Source organism: Diceros bicornis, chromosome 15, assembly GCF_020826845.1.
Source record: "Diceros bicornis minor isolate mBicDic1 chromosome 15, mDicBic1.mat.cur, whole genome shotgun sequence".
Lineage (NCBI taxonomy): Eukaryota > Metazoa > Chordata > Mammalia > Perissodactyla > Rhinocerotidae > Diceros > Diceros bicornis.
In genome coordinates this window covers 67,498,245-67,511,289 of record NC_080754.1, presented here as the reverse complement: position 1 = coordinate 67,511,289, position 13,045 = coordinate 67,498,245, and the positions used below count along the sequence as shown (strand labels likewise).

Sequence of the window (13,045 nt, the reverse complement as noted above, 5' to 3'; positions counted from 1 at the left end):
ATTTGTGTAATGATGTTTAAAGGAATTTGGTTGTTTTATTCCTTGTTTTTTCTTCTTTTTGGCATAATAATGTCCCAGTTTCTTCTTGGTGGACTGATCAGGAATATTGATGTCTGATCTATAAGTGAAGAGTAAATAGAAGGGCATTCTTACTATTCATAAATCTCTTCCTCACTAACATTTCCTAAATGATAACATGGGTGTTAGAGTTAAGAATTTTGATTTTTCCCCCACTGGATTATAGAAAGAAAGATAGTCATTAGAGACTTAACTTGGAGTTGTAGTAAAAGAGCATAACATAAGAGCACTGAGCTTGGGCTCGGCCATGTATCAGCTTTGTAACCTGGCTGAGTTTTCTAGCCACTGTACCCAGTCTCTTCATCTATAAAATGAAGAGAAGAACAACATCTACTACGTCGGGATATTTTGAGGGTTATGGGAGTTCATGTATGTTCAAGCACAGAATTAACATTCAGAGTGCAGTGTCTGCTTCAGTAGAAGTGTTTGCTGCTGTTATTTTAATTATCATTATTTCATGTCCTATCTTCCTCATGAGTTCCCTGTAAAACCAACAATATTCCACAGTGTATACAGTTTTATTCCAGGTCCCAGCTTAAAGGCCTTCAGAGGGAGCCTCGTGCTCATAATCTCCTGTTTTTATCCCAGTCTCTGGAGGGATGCATTTATCTCTTTCTTCTTTGCACTTAGGCACTGAATGGGGGCCCACACCCAGCCCTGCATGTCCTCCTTTTAGTATCCGATGCTTTTCAGACACTGCTTAGTGTTTACTTGGTGGACTATACTCCCTGACATGAACAACTCATGGGAGATAAGACGTAGGAAACATTGTTCCATGTAGGTCTCTGAGTTTATCATAACACTGAGTACAGTTGATCAAGGGCAAAGGTAGAGTCCCTTAATGCAAAGATATTCAGAGATGAGGGTGTTCTAATGTGACACCACCTGAAAATAAAGCAAGCACATAAAAGCATATGAAGTTTTAAAAGGAAAAGCACACAACTAGAAGAATTGATCCCATGAAATACACTATTCTATTTGTTTATGAATCAAATTACTGATAGGAAATAGCCAGATGTAGAGATAGTAGAATTGATCAATTTCACAGAGAATTCTTTTTAACAGTTGTTCATATCTTGTGTTTTACATCATTGATTAGGGTAATATTTTCATCATTTCCTTTCCTAGTGTCTTTATCTTTCTCAACTTTTCCAAGAGATATATTTATATTATCCTCTAAAATTTTAGGGCAATTTAAAAAAAGTTATCAAACATTTTAAGTTATTGATTTTGTATACTGGAGGAGATCTAGATTGAAAGTTAATTAGTGATAATTAGAGTTTTAGTTTGGTAAAGGATGGTAGTTGGAATTGATAACAGGATGTTTGTAACCTAGTTTTTTCTTCATTATTTGATGTAGTTTTCAAAATGACAGAGCAAGTAATTTTTCATGTAATATATTGTCTCATTTTAAAATATGTGTTCTTGGAGAGGGTGATGGAGGTAACTAGAAAATAATTTAATGTAGTGACTTGTTTTTCTCAAGTAGATCTGTTATAAACCCAACAGCTGTATAACATCATTTTGTCCAAATGACTTGATGACACTTTCTTGACTTTTCTTGCTGTGACTCTAGCAATCTGAGGTCACACCACCTTCTCTCTCCTAGTCATGTTTTCAGTTGTAAGAGTGACACTATCAGTAATATAGTGACAACTTTGCACACAGTCTACTATTTACTAAAATATATATATCAATTGCAAACTTTGATAACATAATTATTAAGTAATGAACTATTTGCAGTGCACTTAACAACTGATTGCTACACATTATTGTGTAATGACATCATGGTTAAAACCATTATTTGCAACATGTGACCCCTTTCAATTTTATTTTAAAGGAAAAGGTTCAATGACTTTTTTCTTTTTGAAGAAGAAAGACTTGCATTTCCATCTTAGAAAACTGAGAACTTGCTTTTTGCCTTTTTTTTGTCTTCAGCTCTTCTTCCTATTGGTTACTAATTCACATGTCCAGTTTCTTCAGATTCATGGTGCTACCTCTTCTGCCTTTTTCATGGTTCTCACTTTAATTTTTCTATAATCCCGTCTGAGAAAGATGCTTATCTCCACCTTCATATATCAAGGAAGGAACGGACCCTCCTTTCTGTGAACTTGGAGACAGAGGCCAAGGTGAAGCCTCGGTGCCCCTCCCCACCAGTGAGCTGCAGAAGGCCTGCAGAGTCCTGTGAATCTTTTGCTCCCCTCCTGACTCCCTACATAGTTGGCATTGACTCCACGGAGAAACCCAGCTTGGTACAATCGAATTTTTGAAGTCTATAGAAGCCTGCTGAAGGATAAGATTGGCTAGAAAGGACATCAGCAAGCAGTGTGCTCCAAAAGTTGGTGGCAGAAACATTAAGAAGAAGAAAATCTTTTCGTTTATCTTGTTTTCTTTTTATGTTCTCTATCTTCATTTTCCTTTACTTAGATGGTACAAACCCTGTCCACTCCCCATCGTGGTTCTTTTCCTGGAGTCCCACGGCAGTTTATTCATATCTCTTTCATTCAAATTATTTCTGTAGTGTAATTTATCTGGTCATATATATCTGTTTTCCTTGCAGACTGCCAACATTTCAAGACCTTTGGGCACATAGTGTATACTTAAGTATTTGAGTGAATAAATGAATCTCTTTTGTGGCATAAGATCTAAATAAATAAAATACCTACTAAGCACATGAATGCAAGCATTTGAGAGAGAGTTTTGTGTCTCCTGAAGTAGCCTGTGGACCAGTTTAGGGGCTCAGTGCCAAGGTTACTTAATAGATTTAGATAAAATGAAAGAGATAATTAACTTTAGTTTTAAAATTCTTGGAGAACAGGAACAGCATATCTAGGTGTGGATCAGGACTTGATCATTCTTGTTGCATCTTTGGAAAATCCAGTCCTTTATCTTTCTATGAAAATGTGACTGGCCAAGAGAATGAACAGAGGACTGGCTTTTAGAAAGGCAATTTTGTCAGAGGAAATCCTGGAGGAAAAAATATAGAAGGAGAGCTGGTAGAAACACGGCAGAAACTTTTTGTGTAGAAACCCTAAAAATTGGGTTTACATGCTGTCTGAAAGAACTATAACCCAACATTTCTCCAATATAGATTTGAGCAGCTTTTAAATATCTAGGTATACAAAAGTATTACAAAGGAAAATAGATCAAACTGAAAGGAATTTAGGATGGAACAATGAAATGAAGCTGAAGTAAGCCAGTGCACTGAAATGTGTTTCAGAAGGACCTGCAGTTTTTAAAGGTAGTTGGAAATGTATCCCTCAGGTTTCAAGTAGAAAGGGAAATGGGAACAATTCTGTATCATCTCATGTCCATGAGATTAAAAGCAACAGTCTCTCAGAGAAGCAATACTTTTCTGGCCTCTAATGTCCCAAAAAGTGTTTGAATGGTGCCTAATGAAAGAGATTCTGTGTGATGTAATGCAAATACAGTATCATCGACTCATATCCGAGTTTAGTTCAAACACTTTAGGACACGTTCAATTGAGGTAACGCAGAATTCTATAAGGGGCCAAGGAAGAGGCCGACAGCATTCTCTCTCAGCTTCTCACTTGACCAAGGGAGAAAATGTTCTTGAACAGATTGACCACATCTCCTAAAGACAATGCTGCATTTTCAATTTTTCTTTTTGTAAACTCAGTCTGCATTTCCCATTACATATGCAAGCTAAAGCCTATGTGTAGACATCCTTCGTTGGCAATGAGGAGCAGATCCATACTATTAAATAATCAAATAAGCAAAACATCTGGTTGGCCCCTTTTAGGAAAATTACAAGTTTAAGTCCACCTTCATTGGTGGAAGTACATGGTATATCAGAATTAAAATATCTACCACTTATTATGCAGCTAATCATAAGTCATGCTATTTAAATGAAACTGAATGAATTCTTCTATTAAGTGGAATAGATTTTAGACAAACTGATGTATAATTTCATATAGGTGCATTTTTACTTAAAATGTAAAACTCTTTAGAGACCGTTTCATTCAGTTTTAGAGGCATATTTTGTATATTTTGATGATTTTATTTATTTTCCTTCATAGTAGAAAGGCACATCCTACTTTTTCTTGCTGCCTTCTCTCTACAAGATAAAACTCATCCAAGTTTATTTTGTTTTATAAGGCATAGGCTTACGTTGTGATGATAAAGAGATCATTTCTGAAACATGTTTGGAACTGTAGGGAGCCCAGAATTTTAGATTATGCTCAGAATTTTGTGAGGTAACTTCAAAGCAGATGGAACATTTAAAATTTTGCCAGAAAAGTTTTGTCTTACTTTTCTTCACAGTAATTAAAAAAAAAAGTTTAGTTTCTTAATTCTTCAGATGGGTGAGTGAAGGAGTTGGCAGGATTAAATGTACCCTTGAGAGAGCTCTTACTGGGTTACTCTTTCAAAACAACCATTGTGGGCCGACCCCGTGGCTTAACAGTTAGGTGCACGTGCTCCGCTGCTGGCGGCCCTGGTTCGGATCCCAGGCGCAAACCGACACACCGCTTCTCCAGCCATGCTGAGGCCACGTCCCACATACAGCAACTAGAAGGATGTGCAGCTATCACATACAACTATCTACTGGGGCTTTGGGGGAAAAAATAAATAAATAAAATTTTTAAAAAAAAGTAATTAAAAAAAACACCACCATCCTAGTTTATGAGTATTTAATGGGGATTCTGTCAGTCCCAGAGCTGCTGACAGAGGCAGTTCCCAAAGCTCCAGCAGGTCCCGGGAGAAGACAGCGCTGGTAATCAGTGTCATCAGAGTTTGCATGAGGAGTGGTCATTCTGTGGATGTTAGAACCGAGTGGAGTTCTCAAATGCAGGCCAGTGACTCTAGACATGAGCCCTGGTCAGAAGCCAGTTCACTTGTCATTCCCTCTGAACATGGTGTCTTCCCTCTGCTCGTGCCCCTTTTTGCCATTTCTCATGCTTCTCCTGACTCTTTCTCTTTCCTACACCTTCTTTCTTCTTTTTTCTCTCTTTCTTACTTTTACTCTCTGTTATATTCCTTCTCCTTATCATTTTTTTCTTCCTTATTGTTCTCATTTATTTTCTTTTTATTTTGTAGCACAGTTACTCTGTACATCACATTCATCTTAAAATCTTGACCCTCTACAACTCTTATATTTCAGTTAGCTATTTTGAAGAAAGTGTTTTGATAAATTTCTCTTAGATGTTATAACATGCTGATTTAAGGAGATAAAAACTATCATGAAAGGGATGGGGATGGAGAATGAATTCAGTTCAGGTAGCCATGGAATTAGACAGAGGGAAACTGAAAGCTTAGGTGTTGGTGTTCAAAATATTTCCTGATACATCTTTGTAGTTCATTGTTGTGGTAAACTGCACATGGTCTTATTTACTGTTGGAGCCCAGAAGTTTGCTCCTCTGGGCAGGTCAGCATGTCTCGGCCTATAGAAAAGAAGCTAGGAAACACTGCCTGCATTTGTAATGTAAAGAACTGTTCGTGTTCCACCAGGAGATCTTTTGGGCTCTTCCCTGCACTATCTGAATAGAAAAAGAGGAACAGAAGCTTTTCTCCATCTGCACAAAGCCGGGACCCTATTTTGAGTTTGAGAGGATTTACATGTGACTGAAAACAAAAGTGTTCCCAAGTTTGGATTTGCTTTAACAAGATCTATAGGTCGGCTTTGATGTTAAAGGTCTTTATTCAAAATTGGCTACATCTAGTGTTAAGTTCAGAGTTGAGATTTCTGAGTATAAGACAGAAGAATGCCTTTTTGATTAACTCAGTGAAATACAATATTTGGGAAAATGGTTATATTTGAAAGCTACTTGTTAATATTCTGTTACCACAGTGACATCTGTAGGTAAGTGACTACTTCATGCTATTCTCGATGATTTCTGTTTGAAAGACACGCCCTGAGCTTGATAAATAAATGGCAAGCAATAAGATATATTGGAGCATATGAGGAAGCGATTTGGAGTAAATCTAACTCGGCCTGAGTTTGTTTTTCCAAAAGGTCTTGTCGCCTGCATTCTGTATCTGCTTTGCCATGTCTCCAAGAGAAGAATAAATGCCCTTAAGATAAGAATGCAGCTTCCACCTCATTGGCATTGCCTTAAGGATAAGCATTTCTCCCTAGGCTGGGATTTTACTGCTGCATTCATCCTGTGACCGCCCAGCTCCAGACAACAGACCTGACACCAGCCACATCCATCGAGACAGCAGACCTGCTCCCTGCTGTGTCCATCAATAGCTATTCTAGCAGGGCAAACTGGCAGGGCGATCTTGTGGTTATTGTAAAAGTTACATTACAATCCTATGTGATACATGCTCTTTGATGGTATATAACCACTCTGTACTCTCCACTTCTTTGGTGCCCTTCCTTCTTTAGGGAAGGAAGGCCCAGGGCCATGGTCCTCAAAAGTTAGTTCATAATAAACTCACCCTAATTTTGATTTATAGATTGATTATGGATTATTTACATCGACATGTTTTACAAGTAATAAAATATCTTGAAAGGAAACAATAAAGCAGCAGCCCTGCATTACACATGAAAGTTGTGCTCCCCCTGGAGGGAAAATGAGGATACAACATGGGTCGAGTACTTGATTTTATAATCCACTGGTGCCTTTCAAAAATATAGCTATTATTGTAAGAGTAAAGATATCCTTGAGAATAGTGCCACAAAACAGGTTTTCCCAGCTTCTTTTGTCAGAGCTGAGACCGACATCAGGCTGGGGCACTTGAAGAGGCATGTGGACTCAGCTGAGGGTTATTTAATTACTGTGAGATGATTAGCCAATAGTGAATAAGATGCAGAATGATTAAAAACAGGTAAAGGGACATAAAGTTGGAAATAATTAAGAAAAATAATGCCTTCAAAATATCCTCTCATTATTTTTATAGCATATTTTGTGGCATGACTAGGATAGTATGTTAGATTTTTCTAAATCCTTATCTCCAGGGCATATATTACTGAGTTCTTCATTGTATATGATAATGCCAAAGAAAACCTGGACAAAAGTATTCTGTACTATCAACAAGGACAAAGCATGTACAACATTGTTCTATATATTAAGATTCCAGCTGTAATAGTCAAGATATATATTCAGGTGTGTAAAATTATAATGATTTTCTATTTTTCTCGGGCTGTGAACCATGGTAAAATATATAATAATAAGCAGAAAACCTGATGAACTAGGTGATTTAAAACACCTGATTTTACAGCTTGGACATTCAAGGGTGAAATACATCAATTTAAATTTCACACCTTCTCATTTCCTTCTAGCCAGTGAAGTGTCTGGAAGACACAAAATACATAAAATTAATTGAGAGTTAACAGTATTTGGAAGCAGTTGAGGTTAAGCCCTCAACAATGGTGGCCCTTACTTCTGGAACCATTGAATCTTTGTCATAAGTTTATTGTATAGACAAGTTCTCTTCTTAGATGATTTGTGCATGTTTCATAGAAGAGAGACAGGGCAGGAGAATTAACTATTACTCTACACCGGTTCCTTTACTGTATTACCTCATGCAATTCTTACAGTAATCCTTTAAAGTAACTATTACAATTCATATTTAACTGATAAAGAAAACCATGTATAGCGGCCTGCCCGGTGGCGCAAGCGGTTAAGTGTGCTCGCTCCGATGCACCGGCCTGGAGTTTGCCGGTTCGGATCCTGGGCGTGCGCCAACGCACCGCTTGGCAAGGCATGCTGTGGTGGCATCCCGTATAAAGTGGAGGAAGATGGGCATGGATGTTAGCCCAGGGCCAGTCTTCCTCAGCAAAAAAAGATGAGGATTTGCAGATGTTAGCACAGGGCTGATCTTCCTCACAAACAAAATAAGACCATGTTCACAAAATTGATCAAGGGTGAGAGGGAAGATCTGAACATCAGTCTGTTGGGTTTTATGCCTCTATTCTCTCCACTGTGATAAAAATGGTACTTCAACATGGGTACTCACCATCTGGCTATTTAATACCGGCTCCTGCCAACATCATTGGATGAGATGAGATGAGAAGTTTACTTCCAAAGTTATCCTATTATATTTAAACTATACTGTTTATGAGTCAAATGTCAAGTCATATTTTAGAGGCATAGAGAACAACTGATTACTTCTCCTACACATTTTTCAGTTTTATTATAACTTTGTTGTGCCACATTGTGTCAACTTTGTGTCAACTTTACCAACTTTAGTGCTTCACTGTTCTTTTTTAAAAAACTCACAATTTCATTTTCCATGTAAAGCACCTTGCTGTTTTCTTCTTAGTCACTAGATGGCAGTTCTGTATGTCTGTAAATTACCACTACAGCAGGAAACGAGAGGTCTTAAGCCAGTTTGCTTTGTACAAATGATGGACATAGGAGGATTTCTGGTCCATCAAGGCTGCCTGTGTTATTCCGTGGCCGTAACGGGGATGTCCAGGACTGCTTAGTCAGGGGCACGAAGCAGAGTGAGAAAGCATCCTCTAAGTTCTTCTTCAGATGTGAGTTCAGGCACCTATCCTCTCACCTGAGCACACTGGAGTTTATTGAATGTGTTCTGACTCTTACTCTCTCTCTGTAGTTAATAAGTCTGGGAGCTCCATACCCCTAGAAAAAACACACGACTCATAAAGCCTTTTCTCAACTAAACGGAGTTGAGGGCTATGGTGTTGCCTGAGAGTCTGATGCTTAAAGCAAACGCACCTGGTGCTCATGTGGAGGGAAAGAGAGACAACTACTCCTGGAGGGCTTTTATTGATGCTCCTATGGAAGGAACAAGTTTAAAATAAAACCACATTGCTTAAACCTCACTAACTGATTATTTTATTTTCAAGTAATATGCTGTGAAAATCTGCTATGTCTAAAAAACTATTTCATAAAACTGAAACAATTCTGTTTTTTATTCTCTGGTATTTGAAATACGATTAAAACTGTAAATCCTTTAACATTCTACAATATACAAACAGGCAAATATGAATTATAGTCTCAAAAAATGTTTGCTCCCATGCTAAACATTAATATATGGTAGCAAAACGGGTTACCACCCAGTTTTTAACTAAGTTTTTGCTTTTGAAATTACATATAAAATTTGTGTTTTGAAGTATTTTCCTAAAACTCAGCATCTTTCTGATATAAATGGACTAGTTGACAGGTAACTAGAATGAAATTTGATCTTTAAAACTCTAGCTTTGTGTAAGAATTGATAATATCAGGCAGTTGAAAGTTGGGTCTCTCCACTTTATGATATTTATTAATTGTGAATAGCCGCATCTATTACAAAGTGCTGAATAATAAAAAGAAATTAAACAATATCAGCCTTCTCTTACCCCACATGTACAGTTTATATGCAAATAAACTCTCAAAGGTCAGAAAAATGCGTATGATTTCAGCTAACTGGTAAAATACTATCTCATTCCAGTTTTAACCTCATTTGAAATTGATTTAAAAAACTCTTCTCTTAGGATCCTGCTCTGATCAGTGCCCCCTGGTTCCCTCAATGTCTCATTTGATTGCAAACCTATCTGAGGAATTGAATATTCTTTTCCATTTGTTCTCTTGAAGGTATCTGTGATAGTGCTTTTTATACAATTTATTATTATTTTCAGAAACATCTTGGGCCAGCCTCGTGGCTTAGCGCTAAAGTGCGCAAGCTCAGCTACTGGCAGCCCGGATTCGGATCCCGGGCGTGCACTGACGTACCGCTTCTCTGGCCATGCTGAGGCTGCATCCCACATACAGCACCTAGAAGGATGTGCAACTATGACATACAACTATCTACTGGAGCTTTGGGGAGAAAAAAAAGGAGGAGGATTGGCAATAGATGTTAGCTCAGAGATGGTATTCCTCAGAAAAAGAAAAAGAGGAGGATTAGCATGGATGTTAGCTGAGAGCTGATCTTGCTCACACACACAAAAAAGAAACTCTTTATTTAGGAGCAAATCAAGGAAACAGATGTGGGAATGTGGGGTCGCCTAGTTGATGGTGCTTGAGGGATTCCTCACGTGAGTCTCGGCATAGACAAGTTTAAAGAGTAAAGCAGCATTGGTCAGATCAAAAGTGTGGGATGAACATAATTCTGAAGGAATAATGATGGAGACATAAAAACAAGAAGCCACTTGAATTGCATTGGAAGATATTAGACACATCAAAGGGCTGGGAAAAAACCTTGTTTAATGTAAGTTCTTTCTAAACTCTAAGGCAAAAAGTAATATGAATTTACATGGTAATTATAAACCACAAAACATCAATTCACAAGACAAGTAAACAACTAAATTAGAAACCAGAATAAGAAAAATAGAGGTTAAAGGAGAGATGGAGAGAGATGGTTGGGGTCAGAAAACATGGCTGAGTCATCCTTGAAGTCTCCCTCAGATTCTGATCATTCTTAGTGCTCAGTAAACACTTTGACCCCATGAGCCTGGGGAGGGGCACAGTGAGAGGGGGTTGGGAGGGGAGACAATGCAAGGATACCCTTGTGGAGGCACTGACATTGAAAATCAGTGACATTTTGCCAAGGTGTTTACCATAATATATTAAGGATTATTCTGGAAAGTTAAGGATTTTTCTGGAATGTATATTTTCATTTTATGGAAACTCCAACTAGCCCAGAGAATGATTTAAACATTTCAGCTTTAGAAATAAAGAGAAGGGCCAGCCCTGTGGCACAGCAGGTAAGTGCACGCGCTCCGCTGCAGCGATCCCAGGTTCACATGATCAGATCCTGGCGCGCATTGATGCACCGCTTGTCAAGCCATGCTGTGGTAACATCCAATATAAAGTAGAGGAAGATGGGCACAGATGTTAACCCAGGGCCAATCTTCCTCAGCAAAAAGAGGAAGATTGGCATCGAAAGTTAGCTCAGGGCTGATCTTCCTCACACACACAAAAAAAAGAAACGGAAATAATGAGAAACTTTTCTGTCAGTTTTAAGAATGAAAACCAGTTAGCATTTGGAAAACAGTTGCAATTTGAGATGAGAATGTGGAGAAAAAATTAGACGTCACACGTTGTTTTTGCTTTTCTCTAGGGCAGTAAGGCTTGCAGGGGGAATGAAGTTCCATCTTTGCTCTATTGAGTTTGAGAAAGTGTAAAATTCATTTGTTCTGGGCAACACTGTTGACCTGTGGAGAAAGACAGATGGTTCAAGCAGCTGATCTAAAGGAATAACTGAGCTCATAAAAGTTTTTAGCTAATAAAGGATGCTTCTTTATTGAACTTTACTGGACATCTATTGACCTATATATGCAAAGTATTTGTGGTAGGTATTGAGGGAAATACAAAGAATTATAAGGTTCCAAGCTCCTACACGTACATGAAATGGTTTGCAAGATGTAATTAGATTCTACCAAGGTATTAGTGTATGTTGTATTATAGAACTTAAATAAATGGGAATGTTATCCAGAAATTGTAATTAAGGACAGCTTCTTAGGAGAGGTGAACTAGATCAAGTCCTCAAAGGGACCACTGTTGGGCAGGTGGAGGGAAGAAAGAGTGAGGATTTCAGATGGGGGAAGAGGGGAAAGGTACAGGCATAGAAAGGAACATGGCATTTGGGCATGGGGTGGGGAGGCCATGACAGGCACAGTCTTCCTGTGACAGAGAGGCAGCTCAGTTTCCTCCTCCAGGAGCCCAGCACTGCTTCCCACCTCCTGGCCTCCTCCACCTGCAGACCCCCCGCCTAAGCCAAGGCCTATCTTATCTGGATCGCTGCCTAATCTCCCAACAGGACCCTTTACTTCCAGTCTTAATTTCTTCTAATCTTTCCTCCACAATGCCTCCAGAGTTACCTTCAAGAATCCAAATTTGTTTAAATGTGACTTCTGCTTATACTCTTTCAATGACTGCTCAGAGCATCTGAGAGATCATTAAGACTCCTGAGCTGGACACGCAGGCTTTCTCTTGCTGTCCTCATCTTTAGCCTCATCACACACTGTTTCCTACATGTTTGCTTTGTTCCAGCCTTAAAAATACACCAATTTTGTGAAAGCTTTAGCATCCTTTATATCTGTATTTTTATGTGTGTTTCTTCTGTCCTCCTACCCACTTTTTTGATCAACTTAATTCCTATTTCTTAACCTAAACTCATGTCAAATGTTCCTTCCTCTTGGACACTTTTCCTGAGAGGTCTCCATCTAGAGACCCCTTTTGATGTCCCCACTCTGGGCCCCTGTACTTATCTACTTTTCCATAACGGTTGTTTTATTCATGTCTCATAGACAGTGAGCTTCTTCAAGCGGAGACTATCCTACTTCTTGATGAATAAATGGCGAGCAATAGTATATATTGGAGCACATGAGGAAGCCACTTAGGGTAAAACTAATTGGGCCTGACCTTGTTTTTTTTTTTTTCCCCAAAAGGGGCCTGTAGCCTCTGTTCATCCATTGTATATCTGCTTTAAACAATTAACATGTCCCAAAGACAAAAGCAAAGCCCTTAAGATGTAAATGCAACTTTCCCCACATTGGTATTTCCTTAAGGATAAGCATTTCTCCCTAGGCTAGGATTTGATTGCTGTGCTCATCCTGTGATGACCCAACTCGAGACAACAGCCACGTCCATAGAGACAGCAGACTTGATACCCACTGTGTCCATCAATCGACATGCCGAGAGGTCAACGTCATGACTACTGTAAAAGGGACATTGCAATCACATGTGATACGTGCTCTTTGATGGTATATAACCACTCTGTACACCCCACTTCTTTGGAGTGCTCCATTTCTTTGTGAAAGGACTCTCCTGGGCTATATGACCCTCAAAGTTTGGCTCATCATAAACTCAACCCAATTTTGATTTATAGATTGGTTATGGATTATATGCATTGACATTCTATTTGTCCCTCCAGTATCTAAACACAGTACCTGACACCTTTGGGTCACTCAGAATATGTTTGATGAGTGAATATGTGGGAGACAACACTGGCTGGAGCAGAAGGGGCTTTTCAGGGAGTGGTAGAAAATACGCTCACATTCCTACCATAGTGGTTGAGGCTGTGGGCTTTGGACCAGTTTGTCTGGGTACCAATCC

At 38.8% G+C, this 13,045-nt stretch overlaps 1 long non-coding RNA gene across 1 annotated transcript; it reads right to left on the bottom strand.

Moving 5' to 3' along the window:
* Positions 1 to 948: 948 nt before the first annotated feature.
* On the bottom strand, positions 949 to 8,747 carry LOC131415040 (uncharacterized). Its single transcript, XR_009222314.1, has 3 exons — positions 8,726 to 8,747; positions 8,264 to 8,629; positions 949 to 963 (listed from the first exon to the last, which is right to left on the bottom strand). It is a non-coding gene; the product is annotated as an uncharacterized LOC131415040 (long non-coding RNA).
* Positions 8,748 to 13,045: the final 4,298 nt, after the last annotated feature.